Source organism: Netta rufina, assembly GCF_964035555.1.
Source record: "Netta rufina genome assembly, chromosome: 6".
Classification (NCBI taxonomy): domain Eukaryota; kingdom Metazoa; phylum Chordata; class Aves; order Anseriformes; family Anatidae; genus Netta; species Netta rufina.
The window spans coordinates 39,834,417-39,849,402 of NC_140129.1; positions in this window are offsets into that span (position 1 = coordinate 39,834,417).

The following is a 14,986-nucleotide window of genomic DNA, read 5'->3' on the forward strand; positions in this document are numbered from 1 at the left end:
ATTTTGCTCTCTTCAGGACAAGGTTAGGAACCCATATTAGCAGTGATATGGTAAGCAACGCATCTTAATCTTGGGCTGAACGCAGTTTCTACAGGAAACCCTTCCTTAACTGCACTTCATATGATTATTTAGTTTGTGGTAAAAGAAAAGAAAAATTAGAGTACAGAGACTTGATCTCTTCTTTTGACTTAATTCCTACCCTACAACAGGGTCCCTAAAATGCATTCTGCATGCCTTCACCAGGAGGGCCACCATCTTCACTCTGCAAGATCAAACACTGCTCTACCGACAGGACACAAAGTCTACAAAATATATATATATATATATCCAAGCATCCATTCTGTTTCTTTGGGAACTAGGTGGGAGTACGGAACACTTTTTCTTCTACTGAACAATAACAGACATCTCAGAAAGGAAAGTCATGAGGTGACTAGAATCTAGAAGGGCCACGAGGAACAGAAGGGCTTTCTCTGATTGCTAACTAGCGCTCAACAAGCCAGTGCAGGCTAACAGATGATGCATTTCTTATTATGTTGCATTTCCCTGTCCAAACTGGGAGCTAAATCAGACTCTGCCATTGCCCCAAGCTGGCAGCTGACAAAAGATTAATTTCCATGAGAGTGCCCCAGCCCTCTGTGCAATATGGGTATGTGGATAAGTGTCCCACATTCATGTGTGAGGACGAATGCGAGGTGACCTACAGCTGCAGCAGGACTAACGGGGACTCACAGCTCAAGCAGCCTCTTCGGGTGAGCCAAGAAGCCCTGACAGATGTCAGTATGAATCCCATTTTTGTTTCTGTAACACTATTTGTTTTCTTTACAACAATCTTCATCCTATGCTACCCTTCTGAAATAACAGCTTGTAGTGTTTATCTTCATCTCGGGCCTGCAACAAACTTCCTTGGCACCATATGTTCATGTTTATCCTGGATGCAGGGTATGCCAGGAACCGTATCACTGCGTGTCTGTTTCAGTGTTCTCTCTGTGCAGGGGAGTGAGCACAATCACCCAGCAACAGGAACAGGTGAATCTTCGGTAAAGACATAGTCCTGGAAGAGATGCCAGGAGCAAGACTCATCAGGTCCAAAGAAATAAGAGACCTGGCAGAAGAGAAACAGACATCATCATCAATGCTGCAAAATAAAAGGATTACTTGAGGAAATGAAAATAAATGACAGTTGCAAGTGTCTTCAGTGATTCAGATATGCCATTATGCTCTTTTCCCCCACCTTCTCATGGGCTAAAAATAAAATAGGAAATGGTCTTTCCAATGTCATCCACAGCAGATAACTGCTTTATCTATATCCTGACATTTTGTGGATTGCTTGAAAGGAGAGCTAATCAAAACTGTCACTGCGGTTCCTGAACAGCTCCAAGGGCATTCCTCTGAGCACCATGAACACAGGATGAGAAAAGAGTGTCTAAGAGGCTCTGCAGCCCCACTTTGACCAAGCTAAGATTGTCTCCTATTTCCTGAATAAAAGATCTTTATTTCTTCTCCCTCGAGCCTGTCTGCAACCAGGGGTGGCTGGAAGTCACACGTGCAGACCAGTCTGACGGTCAGCTTGCTTGCAGGGAAAGCAAAGAGTGCCACCACAAGATCAGTATTTCCTCCTGCTGTATTCAGAGACTGCCCGAAAGAAAGAGTCTAGGCCCATTTTTCCTATTTCTTCTGAATATTTTGCTTGAAACTGACTTGTCCAATTTACTGCCCACAACTGAAAGTTCACGAACCTATGGAAATAAGGGCTATTCCCCACAGAGCTGCTTCTGCAAGAAGCCATTATACTAAGTAGAACAAAAAGAAAAAGCTTTTTGGTAAATATTGTCAGTACAGCCCAACCACAATGTCATTGCTTCTGAAAGTGAAAGCAGATGACCAGCTGGGAGGAGCAGGGAAAGGAGCACAGGGAACTCGATACTTTCAGAGCATTTTTTTGCTCTCTGGAGACCACAAAGTCCTGGAGCCTGAGGCAGCTCTACCAGCACTCCTCATTCAGAAATACCAAGCATGCAGAAGTCACGGAAGATACACACGAAGGTTTGATGGGAACACTAAGTTCAATTTGGAAGAGACACACAGAGAGCAGAACTTGTCCACACCCAAAACATTACATCCTACAAAAACATTACAACATGCGTGTGTCCTGCCACACGAGCACTGCTGCCTTTTTCAGCACTCCTTTGGAAAAAGCTGTGAACCGCTGCTCTAGCAAGAGCAGTCTCCAGCCAGTGCTTCCCAGTTCCTTCCAGCTCTCTGTTCTGGTTCCGACTCTCAGCCCATGCCCACCCCCACCTCCCTGTCCCATTCACCCTCCTCAGACAGCTGCAGGCCCCCACTGCCATCTCGTCACAGGGACCTTGTCATGGGACTGCCTGCAGCTCCCCTTCGTGGCACCCTCTGATCGCCTCTGCTCCTCCCAAGAGGGCTCACGCTCACAGCTCACACCCCACCAGTTCCCAGAGACTCATCGAAGCATCCTCCCAGTCCACACGTCTCTTCCTTCACCATCTCCCAGCTCCGGCTCTACTCCCCGCTCTCAGTCACTCTTTCTTTCCTTCCAGGTTGCCAGCTGCAGCATTAGCCTCCTCGACCTGTCAGCCCCCGTTTCTTCAGGCCCAGTCCCATCACTCCCCACCACACAAGGTCTGGTGCTCTCCCTGCAGGGCAGTGCAGCGATGTGCTGGCAGGCTCCAGGGAGAGGTTTCCTTGCCTTCAGCAACGTCCTACTGCTCTGCACCAGCCTGCAGGCCAGCTCCTCCAGCCGAGGCTCCCTAAAGCCAGGTGCCCCGGGATGGAGCAAGTCTGTGCTGTCGGATGTCCCGGGTGAGAACTGGAGCAGCAGAGGGGTCAGCAAGAACGAAGGCTCTGCACATCTTTGTTACTGACCAGATGCAAAGGGGCTCTACTGAGGCTTGAAATCTGCACTGCCTCCTCCCTCCTGCCTGCATTTCAGCTTTCCCTGGTGTTATGTCTTCTGCCACAGCTCACCTGAGTCTAAATGCTGCCCAATTTCAAGCCATTGCTCAAACAACAACCAAACCAGATACATCTATTCAGAGACAAGATTAGAGTCTGAATTGTAAGCAAGATGATACTCTTTCTTCCTAGAAAATATACATAGATAACTTTTAAATGTAGTTCATCCAGAAGCAGGTATCCAACATGGAGAAACTGAGAAGAAATTTGTGTTTGGCAGACATTACAATAAGAAGTGCCTGTCAAGTGTAACAGTCTGAAATAATAGGAAAGTGATAATGTCACTGATCTCTTGAACAGCCATCCATAACGTTTACAGAAGAAGGAATAAATATCTCAAAAACTGATACGGAGAGAAGAGAAGAGAAGAGAAGAGAAGAGAAGAGAAGAGAAGAGAAGAGAAGAGAAGAGAAGAGAAGAGAAGAGAAGAGAAGAGAAGAGAAGAGAAGAGAAGAGAAGAGAAGAGAAGAGAAGAGAAGAGAAGAGAAGAGAAGAGAAGAGAAGAGAAGAGAAGAGAAGAGAAGAGAAGAGAAGAGAAGAGAAGAGAAGAGAAGAGAAGAGAAGAGAAGAGAAGAGAAGAGAAGAGAAGAGAAGAGAAGAGAAGAGAAGAGAAAAAAGACATGCAAGATTCCCCAGATACCTGCCTGTACTACTAGCTAATTTCTCCTTTAGAGATCAGGATAGAATACCCAGAGTAGACTCAAGTATCTGACCTCGTTTCCAACATTTATGTACACCAAGAATCCACTGCTAATAGTGCAGAAAGATCACCTTAAAATACAACCACAGCAGTGCATGGCAGAGCAGCAGCCCTCAGCCCTCGCCACGTCTGTCACAGCCTCGTGCAGCTTCCTCAGCCTCCCCCCCACCAATGCTCAGGGACAGGCGACTCGCTGGAATTCGTGTGCTATCCATGCCGATCCACGCTGTTTGTGACAACCTCCTCTATTATCCTTCTCTTTTTATGAGAAGAAAAAAAAAATGTCCATATTCAGTGGCTACATGAAGTCAAGCTCTCTCGTTACACATCCATGCAGTTTCTGCCCTCCTTTGCCCTGCAGCTGTCCCAGATGGGCTGGCAGGATGCTCACCGCAGCCCATGGACTGGGGCAGCAGACCACAGACCTGCCCTGCCCATCACACCCAGTGCTCGAGCTGACCTCGCTCCTGAGCTGTGCTCCCTCCTCCAAGCCCCCACCTGATGGCACAGCAGTGCCAGGGCTGCCAAGAAGGCCCGGGGAAGGCACGCGGTGCTGCTGGGGTGCTGCTGGGGTGCCACACCAGTGAGAGGTGGGACAAGGGGATGGCAAAGGAGTTAAAGGAAAAGGATCAAAGAGGCAGGAGGAAAATGTGTTCCCAACATTTCAAAATAAGGCACTCAACGCAGTAGCGAACGTGACTCCCTTATTTACTCAAGCGTGACAACATTTCCCTTAACGCATTGCATTCTCCTGTTGAGAAACTGGGAGAAAGTGGACAACTGAAACACTTCCCAGCCTCGCAGAGCTATGCCAGGCATCCAGGCAGGGTTGCCAATGGCTACCGGGAGCTCCCCAGGGCTCCCTGGACCACCAGTCCCCCCGTGCCCATGGGCAGGGAAGCAGAGCCAGGGATCCCGACGGCAGCACGTGCTTCCTCCTGCCCTCCGCAGAGAAGTGTGGTGCCTGTCCAGACCCACACCAACAGCAGGACAAACAGGCAGGTTGGTTCACAGACCACCAAGTACACAAGGAGAGAAAGTTTTAGATACAGAGACCACACAGAACAGGTGTCCCCTCTTTTAGAATTTTTAAGCCATCGGTAGTTTTTAAGGATTTTTTTTTCTCCCGTTATTGCAATAGGAATTGAGGCTATACAGTAATTTCTTGGATGAGACCCACTGTGAATCAAAGACAGAATTATTTGCTCATCAGAGCAGAAAGTAACCTACATGACTTATATAAGAAAAAAACATTATTTTTTTATTTTCAGTTTTCAGGGCAACCTTTAGAAAATGCACAGAACAGGCAAACACCCTGTGAACCTAACTTACGCAGCAGGAAGAACTGAACCAGCATTGGATTCCGAACAAATTAACACAAAGATGCACAAAAGGCTTTTTTCTCTCAAGTGTCAGCTTCAAATACATGAATCACTAGATATCTAAGGAACAAGAATGATGTTACACGTAAACAACAGATGGAAGAAAGAGTTTAGGCACCAGCTTAATGAAAGCAGCTAACAATTGAAACAAGTAGATGGATGTAGTGCAACTTCAAAAGTTAAAGGGAAAAAATAGAGCACGTATTTGGCATAAACTGACTAATAGTGTGGGGCTAGAAGTATAAGCTAAGAACTACAGGGAAGATGGAACTTGCTGCCTCCTCTGGACCACAGGTTTTACATTTAATACTGACTCTTTACTGTACAGATTAATGCAGCATTAATCTTCCATTAAGTCATAATCCATCCCTATCCACAAAAGTCAGCAGTTTCACATTGTGACTACAGGGCAGGAGAGCATATCAAAATGAAATTTGAAAACAAACATCGACTACGTGAAAAGGAACTTTGCTGCCATGAGGCAGAGCTGTTTCCATCTTTTAACCGGGTGTTATCCTGTTTATCTTGTAACAGCCAAGATAAAAGGTAGGGAGAAAAGCTGTCAGTTTTCACAGCAAGAGGCTGTTATCTCTGCAGAAATGCATGGTGCTCAACGTGCTCCAGTGATCTGGAAAGGGGCACTGATAATGAAGCAGTAAGACCTGCTGAGGACAGAAAAATTACACCTGACTTCAGAGCATCGCAAAGGAACCTCACCGTGCCAAGCAACCCGCAGCCAGAGGGGAGTGAAACCAGAGGGGAGAGGACCAGGGCTGTACAGCATCTTGCTGCTGCCACAGGGAAGGCTGGCCATCAGGAGGTGCCAGCAGACCCACCGCCACCGCCCAGCACGTGGAGCAGCCCCAGCTCCACTCCGAAGGGCACCGGGGAGCTGGGAGGAGGCACCGGGCAGGTGGCAAGGGGGACAAGGAATTTAGAAACTAGGCTCTTCTGTGTAGCTTCATGCAGAAACCTTGCATCGTATTGAGAAGATGAATGGGATCAGCTGATTATTGTTTCCCATACCTCAAAAGCTCCGGGCACCACAGATGTTCTGGACAGTAATTTTACAACAAGCAAGAAGCACTCCTCCCTTCCACTCCCCCTTGCCCCTTCCCCAAGAGGTCTTATTGCCGACATTTGGGAGGCAGTGTTGGCCTGTTCAAACAAGTTGTTAGACAAATTCACTTCCACAAACAACAGTTTCACAGACACTGCTATGCACAGCGGTACGGCACCTGCAGTCCTTGACCTGTGAGAGCTGTGGGTGCCAGCTGCGAGCGCGTCCCCTCCTCTCCTGCTGTGGCTGCCGCAGGAGCAGCGGTGGCCGCCTGCTGCCTTGGGCCAGCCTGCTGCGGCCAACATCATGCTTCCCATGCACCGCTGTGAGCTCCGGGTGGAGGAGAATTAACGTGCAAATATTGACCGAAATCTGCAAGTCTTTACACGCAGCTTGAAATGCTTATTTCCCTCCCAGAGCACTGCGCCTGCTCTTAAGGGCAGAGTTCTCCATTTCCTACAATAAGCTGCGCTGATGGAAGCGATAACGCGATGCTGTCAGTTTATTTTCTTGAAACTATTTCTTCAGAAGAGGAAAATAGAGCCTTGAAAAATGACAGCTCTTTAAAAAGTCTTGCTGTTTGGACTGCTATGAAATATATGGAAAAGCGCTCTCTCTGGAGAGGACTCTAGAAATAAAACATTAGGAGCAAGAGTAGATTAAAGGTCCATTATGTAAACATCCTGCAAAAAGGACTGATATCAGACTAGAAAAAAAAAATAGAAAGCTGTTGGGAAAAGAAAATTAATTATTCCAGAACAGAGGAAAATGTCCTAGAATGAGGGATATTAAATAGTCCCAATGTTTTCATTTCTGAAAAATAGGTATGGAAGTGCTTTTAGTAGTACGTGCAAGTATCTTGATTTTGGAAGCAGGATACTGAGTGCTCAAGTCCCCACTCTAGAAAAGCTTAGCAACCATGACAAAGCACAGTGGACAGAAACTGAGGGCATGCATTAAAATTAATATCAGCTGGGCAGGGCGAGGGCAGCCCAGTGAAATTATTTATTGCTGCAATAAGCTGTGAAAGGACATTCATTCACTTCTCAATAGCTTCAAATGGACAAGGCATCCTTTGAAATGTTATTCTTTGTGAAATACCAGCTATGCGACACAACACTAAGGTAACCGGCAAGATCTGGTACAATACAGCACAGGCCAAAAGCGGAGGCAGAAACCTCTGCTCAGCCTGCAAGGCGCCGAAGGATGCTGTGGGACCGGGCTGAGGTGCCGTCCATAATGGAGAGCTGGTGGCACTGAAAGGCAAATACAAGCAGTGCGTGAAAACAGCTTGAAAAGGTATTTCACATTCAGGAAGTCACACTGATCTCTCTATTGCCACACAGCTCCTCTCCAGTCAAATGCAGCGTGCTTCTTCTCAAAGAGTAGATGTTGCTGGAGAATGAATGAACGTCCCTAGAAGTCTGACTTTTGAAGATGAAAATATAAATGTTTCAAAGTTGCTGTAAATAAGAAGAACAAAGTATTTCAAAACAACATTTGGAATACTAAAATGTCTCTTTTACTTAACTGCCGTTGGTTTTGCACAATTCCATGTCATTCTGACGACACGTTTGCTGCTAGAGAAGTAAATGGGATGTGAGTTCTGCAAACACTGCTCTGATTACCTAGAATCAGCTTCCTGATAAAAATGGAATCAAGATAACCATCGACTTTTCAATGTACTTTATTTATTCTTGCCATCACCAAACAGAAGATGAACCAACAACAGAAAGATAAAAATGCTGACTGCATAAGAAAAACATAACTTGCAAAGACCATTTATTCTGGAAAGGAGCGCTTCCGAAGTTACATCCAGCAGCAAAAGGCAGCTGCATCTGCGTGAAGTCTGAGCTGAGCACAGCCGCGGCTACATCCAGCCCTTCCGTGGGAAGGGAACAACCTGCACCTCTGGGAGACACCGGGCTTGCAGCATCACCGGCAGCACTCAGGACAGCAGAGGTGTGCTGCAGGGACAGACACTGCCAGCTGTACCAAAGTGACTTGCATATGCTCGGATTCATTGGCATATGTCCAAAGTTGTCAGTACAAGCTGTGGTTTTTGTCCCTTAAAGGTATTCATATCTAATTTTAAGCATCTAACTTGGGCTTCGGTTAGGATGTTGCTCTCTGCATGGCAGGCAGAGGCAGTGAAGGATAATTCAAAGCCTAATAGCTCTTGAGGTACGAGAGAGGAAATTACATTTTTTTAACTGGGATGGAGTTATTAATTAAGTGTCTCTTTGCTATCATCAGCTCACTGCCCAACCCTTCCACATCTCTGTTTGGTGAACTACCGGGTAGGTTATCAGCCAGGCGCGAGCTGAACACCTAGCCTACAAAGACCAGCATGGAGAAGAGCCCCAACCCCTACACCCTCCAGTACCTGACACGGAGATGACAGTGATACTACCCCACCGCACCGCTGGGGTTCGGCATGACATCCAAGACCCCTTTTTCCACAGATTACAGCTGAGAGCTCTGACTTCTCAGTGCCATAACCCAAGAGCCCTCGAGGGCCTTGGGCAGTGCCCTGGCAGAGCCCTGCACCAGCAGCCACATCCCGCAGCTCAGTGCCGCCCCAACGTGCTGCACAGTGCACGTGGGGACCACACTGCCCTCATTCCAGCAATGCTCCCCAAAACAACAAAATATCCCAGCCAGATTAAAGCCTAGAATAATCGTCTGCAAGCAACTGGTAAGGTTCTAAAGCCTACTCCACTGAAAGTAGAACCAAATTACACCCACTCACCCCACATATAGCCTTTTATCTAACGTGCTGTCAGAATTATCAGCAGTCACCCTGGTAGCTTGCAGAGTCAGGATTTATGCTCAAGAAGGCCAAACTAGTTGACCATTAAGTACTTGTAGTTCTCATCCACGCTGCTTTATTAAAGCTTTTTTTTTATTATTATTAAAGATTTTTACTAAAAGGTATGAAAAGAGAGCTTCTGTAGCCCAGAGAAACTAGAAGAAAGCCTCATAGTGGTAATTTGTTACAGAGCAGCGAATTAAATCATTTAGTGGAGAAGTACAACTGCTTGCTGTTACAGGGCATTTTCTGAGGACTTGTTATTTTTGACACTTGACAACACACAGGCTTTTTGATATTAGTAGTTAATAAGGAGTAAGCAAACCAAATTCTGCAGCTGGAATGAAGGTGCTTTTTGCAGAATGCAGCTGTCTGAACTTGTCAGTGAGACATCCACACGCATGTGCACGTGCTGGTCTAGAGCTCTGTGGGTGGGCAAGCGCTATACCTATGCGTGCTCGGGACTTCAGGCTTTACATCAAGTTTACATTCTATAGGAAGCACTGGAATAAAAAGTCTGTGCTAAAAAATCAGCACTAAGACTCACAGGGCATTTGAGCAACTGCTTATAACAATGCAGGTACGTTTTACACTATGGGACAGACAAGAAGGCAAGGGTTTTGTTTTTTTTAGTTCAGCACTACTCATGTAGTAAGAGTCTGTGTAGAATAGTTTTATGCTATTTTCATGCATTTATCGTTATCTAGCAGCTTTCAATACCAATCTGTCTTGCTTCTCATTCTTAAGCAAATAAAATGTTTATGTTACACCTGGCCCTAAGAAGCAGCGGCTTGTGTGCGCGCTCCCCGCTCTGCTTTCAGCTCCCAGAGTTAGGGCAAAGAGCTGCCCTTGTCCTTTCACACCCAACTGAACGTACAGGCATCTTCACTGTGCTTCAGGGATCGTTTATGGCATGCGTATTTCGCTTTTGGAAAAAAATAAAACGCATATAAGTGGGAAACAAGCTCTCACAAACTGAGAAACATCTAAAGAGGCTCCTAAGAAATGTGAAACAAGGCATTTCAGTACCGAGCGCTGCCCAACTCCCACATGCCTGCACGGTGCAGAGTAACACATTTCTTTACTGCAGTCCACACCCTTGACTCTGGTTTATTTGGAAATGCTACAGCATGCTGAGTGCTCCTGACTTGCCCCAAAACAATGCCGTGATGAGCACAGAAGAGAGTGCTAAACGTTTAATGCAGCGGAGATTGAGATGTGGAACAAAGGTGTCAGGTGTACAGAGTTAAATCATAAGAAAAGCAGCACCAACAGAATGTAAATTTTGAGAGAAATAGGGAAGAAAAAGTTTACCAGCGCATGCTTAGTCACGTATCTTGATCAGGCAGGTTCGTAGAGAAATGTGAGCGGTGCAGTGCCGATGCAGAGCTGAACACCTGATCCAGCCCTGCTGGGGAGACCTGGACACTCTCCCTAGGTACACGCAACTCCACCTGGTGCCCCTCTAAGGAACTGTGAGGAGGATGCTGCCCGTCCGGGCCCACGTATGTGCACACCAGCCCGGAGCTGGACTCTGAAAAGATAACTAACAGCGCGGGGAAAATGACGGACAAAACCATTGCAACTTAAGAAATCAAAGCAACACATGATAGCTGAATATGAACAACCAAAGCCAACGAGATCTGTTAGCGTGCTGGATGGTCACCAGAGGGAGGTGGGAAGGGCATGGTGGATATTGGTGATGCTTCACTTCAGGTGTAGCAGGGGAAAACAAGCGTAGCATGGACTGACTGCTTCTGTGGTTCACTTCCACACTTACATAAAAGAAATCCAAAGAAATATGCACCAGATTTCACATCTCTTGGAAGAAACAAGGATTTACTGGATGTACCATACTGCACACTACACAGAAATACTCAAAACCTCAACAGCCGAGCCTTGTCAGTCCTCCCTTCCCAGAAGGGACTGTAAGAGTACTTTGACATGGGAGCAGCAGCAGCCCTTCCCTTCAGCTGAGTGCTGTGACCACCTCTCTCTGCAACAGCATCACCAACATCTGCCAACTCCTGTGGCAGAAGCGTTGAGAGACAAGGAAACTGGAGTATGGCTAAACAGAAGAATTAAGGTCTGTTCTGGATGTCCCACGTCACCAAGGGAGAAGCAGCTATGACAGTGGACTTGAGACACTGCAGGCTCAGCGCCCCTGCCCGGAGCCCCCCAGCTGGCTGTGCACTTTGCCCCATCCGTGGTGCGATGGGATGGGACCTGTGGTACCCAGCATGGGGCACACACTGGGGCCTCGAGCTGCCCCGAGCCCCCCAGGAAGGCCAAGCAGAGCAGGGGGTGCATGCTGAGACACTCTCAGGGCGTGACCTGTCAGAAGCAGCTTGTGAAAAGCCAGCCACCAGGAACTTTCGAGACACCGGTACCCAAAGAGCGTGGGCTGGAGCCCGCTCAGGGCCGGTCATTCCCCATAAATCCCAACTGACCTATTTCTCGCGCGCGCACGTTGGCCATAATTAAATGCATTAAGCTCCTTAACCTCCCGAGGAACAGCGCTGACCCCGGCCGGGCACGGCACAGCTGGGAGCGCAGCGGGACGGAGGCAGGGCCGGCTGGGGGTCCCGGCCACGGAGCAGCCCCCGGGGCCGCGCATCCCCGCCCGTCCGCGCCCGCTGCGGCTCCGCCACCTCCCCCAGCCCCAGCCCCAGCCCCGGCCCCAGCCCCAGCCCCGGCCCCTACCTGCGCACAGGGACACGGCGGCGCCCAGCAGCGGCAGTGCCCGCAGCGCGGAGCTCGGCGCCCGCCGCATCGCCGCGCATCCGCGCCGGGAGCGGGGCCGCAGCGGGAGGCAGCGGGGGGCAGCGGGGGGCAGCCTGCAGCCGGGGGGCAGCCTGCAGCCGGGCGCCGGCCCCGCCGGGTCCCCGCCTCCGCCGCCCGCCGGGCAGCTATAGCGGGGCTGGGCGGGGAGGGGCCGCTCCGGACCGGCCTCGCCCCTCCCGCCCGCCCCCGCCGCCCTGCGGGGCTCGGCGCTGCGGGCAGCAGCCCCCGCACCGCCCTGACAGCCCCGCACCGCCCCGCACCGCCCGTCCCGTCCGTCTCCCCGCGGGGCTCCCCCCGCGCCTTCCCGCAGCCCCCGGCAGGCTGCGGCGGCTCCTCCGGGTACACTTGTGATCTCCGACTTGTGAAGAGCTGTCGGCGTTTCTCCGCTGCTCCCTTGTCTCTTCCACATCGGGACCCCCAAAATAAATAAATAAATAAATACATAAATGAATGAATGAATAAATAAATAAATGAATAAATAAATGCTTGCAGCCCCCACAGCTCTCCACCGCACCACAAAGCCCCATGGGCTTTTAAAAAGGTACTTAGGGGCACCATCATAAGCCAATTACGTTTCAGCTATAATCAGGTGCGTTCTAAAACGGAGCAGACTCCATAGTCCGGATTGTCTTCAGGCGCTGCACTCGCCCCAGCTGCCTGGAGCTGTTTTAAGGGAAGGCACTAGCAGGAGCCCCCTTGCCCATGCACTGCTACACACAGCCCCGGACTGCGAGCAGTGCCAGTTAAGCACCACTTTCCCTGTAGCACATTTTTAATACTATTATTATAGATGTTATAGTAATGACATCTCTATTTAAGCCTTTTGAACGGAACATAAATTAGCGTGGTATCAACAGCACAAAATTCAGACTGCTTACAATTCATTTTAAAAAAACGAACCTGATGTGAACTCAGGCACCCAAATAGCATTTGCAGCCACTTATTTTACTTTCCCTCAACCTCAGTTCCCTCTCTCAATCGTTTTCAGAAGTTCATCAAGTAAAACAAATACAGTGGTATTTTACTTCCTTAACCAATCAGTCCCTTAGTCGTGCTGTTACGATGCTTACAACTTCTTCTCCCAGTTTTTGAACACTGAAGTTAGTGGCATTGCCATGTTGGCCTGCTGCAGCCTACCTTGTTCTACCTGATTTTTTCAGCTGAGCTGGAAGAGGTTCCACAGCAATATTAAATCCCCAGAGGGAAAAAAAAAATCTCCATGCATCCATTTTATTCCTGTACTTTCCTTAAGTACTTGTTCAGGGCAACAACACTGGCCACACATGCAGCAAGGCCCTTCCCAGCTCCCAGCTCCCTGCGTTTCTCCTCCCCATTCCCTGTGCCTCTCTCCGACTCGCCAGCTCCACCGCTTCCATCCAGCTCCACTGAACAGCTTCTGGAGGCAGTTACAGGAGGGCCCTGGTGCTTTCTGGAGGGAGGAAAAGGAAGAGAACAGTGCAAAACGCACAGTAAGAGGAGCATGACTGCCTTCCGCACCGGCTGCACTTGTATTCAGACAGCCCACAGGGAAATGACCTGGGTTATTGGGTAATGCTGCAGCAGAGCATCCCTTTGTCCCCCCGTGCCTTCGGCTGCAGGGGTGTCTGGCCTTCCCTTCCCTTCCCTTCCCCTCCCCTGTGAACACTGCCCCTTGCTGAACGCGTTGACCTGGAGGACATGGGCTGTCAGGTCAGAGGGGTTGACTTCGGATCCAGTGAAGCAAACTGAACATATTTGTTTGTTTCAGTGCTGTGGGTTTGTTCCCTTTATTTTATCATGTACTTATCTGAACTAATGTGCTCAAATTAATGTTATTTGATTGCAGTGCATCTTCACGATTACTAGCACAAGCAAATAACACTTGACTAAATACTTTTAGAAAGAAAATGAGTTAACCTCAATCAACAGAGAATTTAAGATACAGAAAAAGTGAAATCCAAATAGCCTAGAATTGCATAGCTGAATTACAGAGCCATTGGATAAGACCAAAAAAAAGCTGCTTTTTTTTGTTTGTTTGTAATTGTTATCCAGTTATATCCAGGTAAGGTATGTGGGACTTCCATGGCACCCCATCATCAGTTAAATGCAATGGCAATCACAACAACTTGGTAAAACCAAGTCCAGCATCTTGACCGAAAAATTACAGGTGTGCAACATCAGCCTGAAATATCACACAGCACCATACTACGTGGCGTATTGCCTTATACATAGAAAGCAATTAGAAAACATATGCCAAGGTCTAATTAAAACCAGAACGCAGATGTGGATGTCAAAGCAATAAAATACTTATTGCGGTTGCCCCCTGGAAGCAGGGAGCTGGTGAGCACTCGCTGACTCCGGTGTGGATGTGTGGAATGATATCCGTGCATGGAGCCCAGGACCACCCGGCTGCAGCACGGGGATGCACGGTGCCCCCCAGGACCCCTCGCTTGGGCCGCCCGCAGCCCCACGTGTAGGCACGTGCTCCATCGTCAGCTCCCAATTAGCATCGCTCTCTCCTCTTTTGTTGTTGTTGTTGTTGTTCTTCTGCGTTTAAGTCTGGTTTGGTTGCTTTAATTTCTCTTAATTGCAGCACACAATGGAAGAACCATGCTTCATGTTCTAATCAGCCATGCTGAAATCAGACTCCATTTGTCCTAATTAGTTTGTCCTTAGTGCACCATGTTTTTTATTACGTGAAATTTGTGAATGTTAATATTTTTTAGCTTGATTTTCAGAAAGGCAAAGTGCCTGACCTTGCATTGAAGTCAATGGGAGCAGAGGTTATAAATAGCTGAAAACACTTGTCTTGTATGTACCGCGAACAACAAATTACAGAAATTTGAATTGGGTATACTTCTGTCAGAGATTTTGTTTTGTTAACCCTTGCACTTTCATCACACACAAATATGAAGTGGCTATCAAACCTAAAGTAATTTAAATAGAACAATGCAGAACTATAGCTTTAATTTTAAAGTTTATGAAAATATCCCATTTTCTGTTCCTGCCTCCCCCCAAAAAACACTTTTTTTTTTTTTTTAAAGCAGTGTCTAATTATTCCTTCAACACAGATACTGAGTTTTTCTAGTCTTATTTTGGCCCACATTCTGGCTTTGGGTTTTGTCTTCTGTTCTTTGCTTTTTAAATACCTGCTTTCCCTCTCACACCTGCTATCATAACTATGTTTTTTTTTGAGAATCCAAAATATATAAACATTCAATTATTTAAAATATCCCACAGTAAATCTATTTTAATTATGTATTGTAGCAACCTTAATCCCTTCCTTG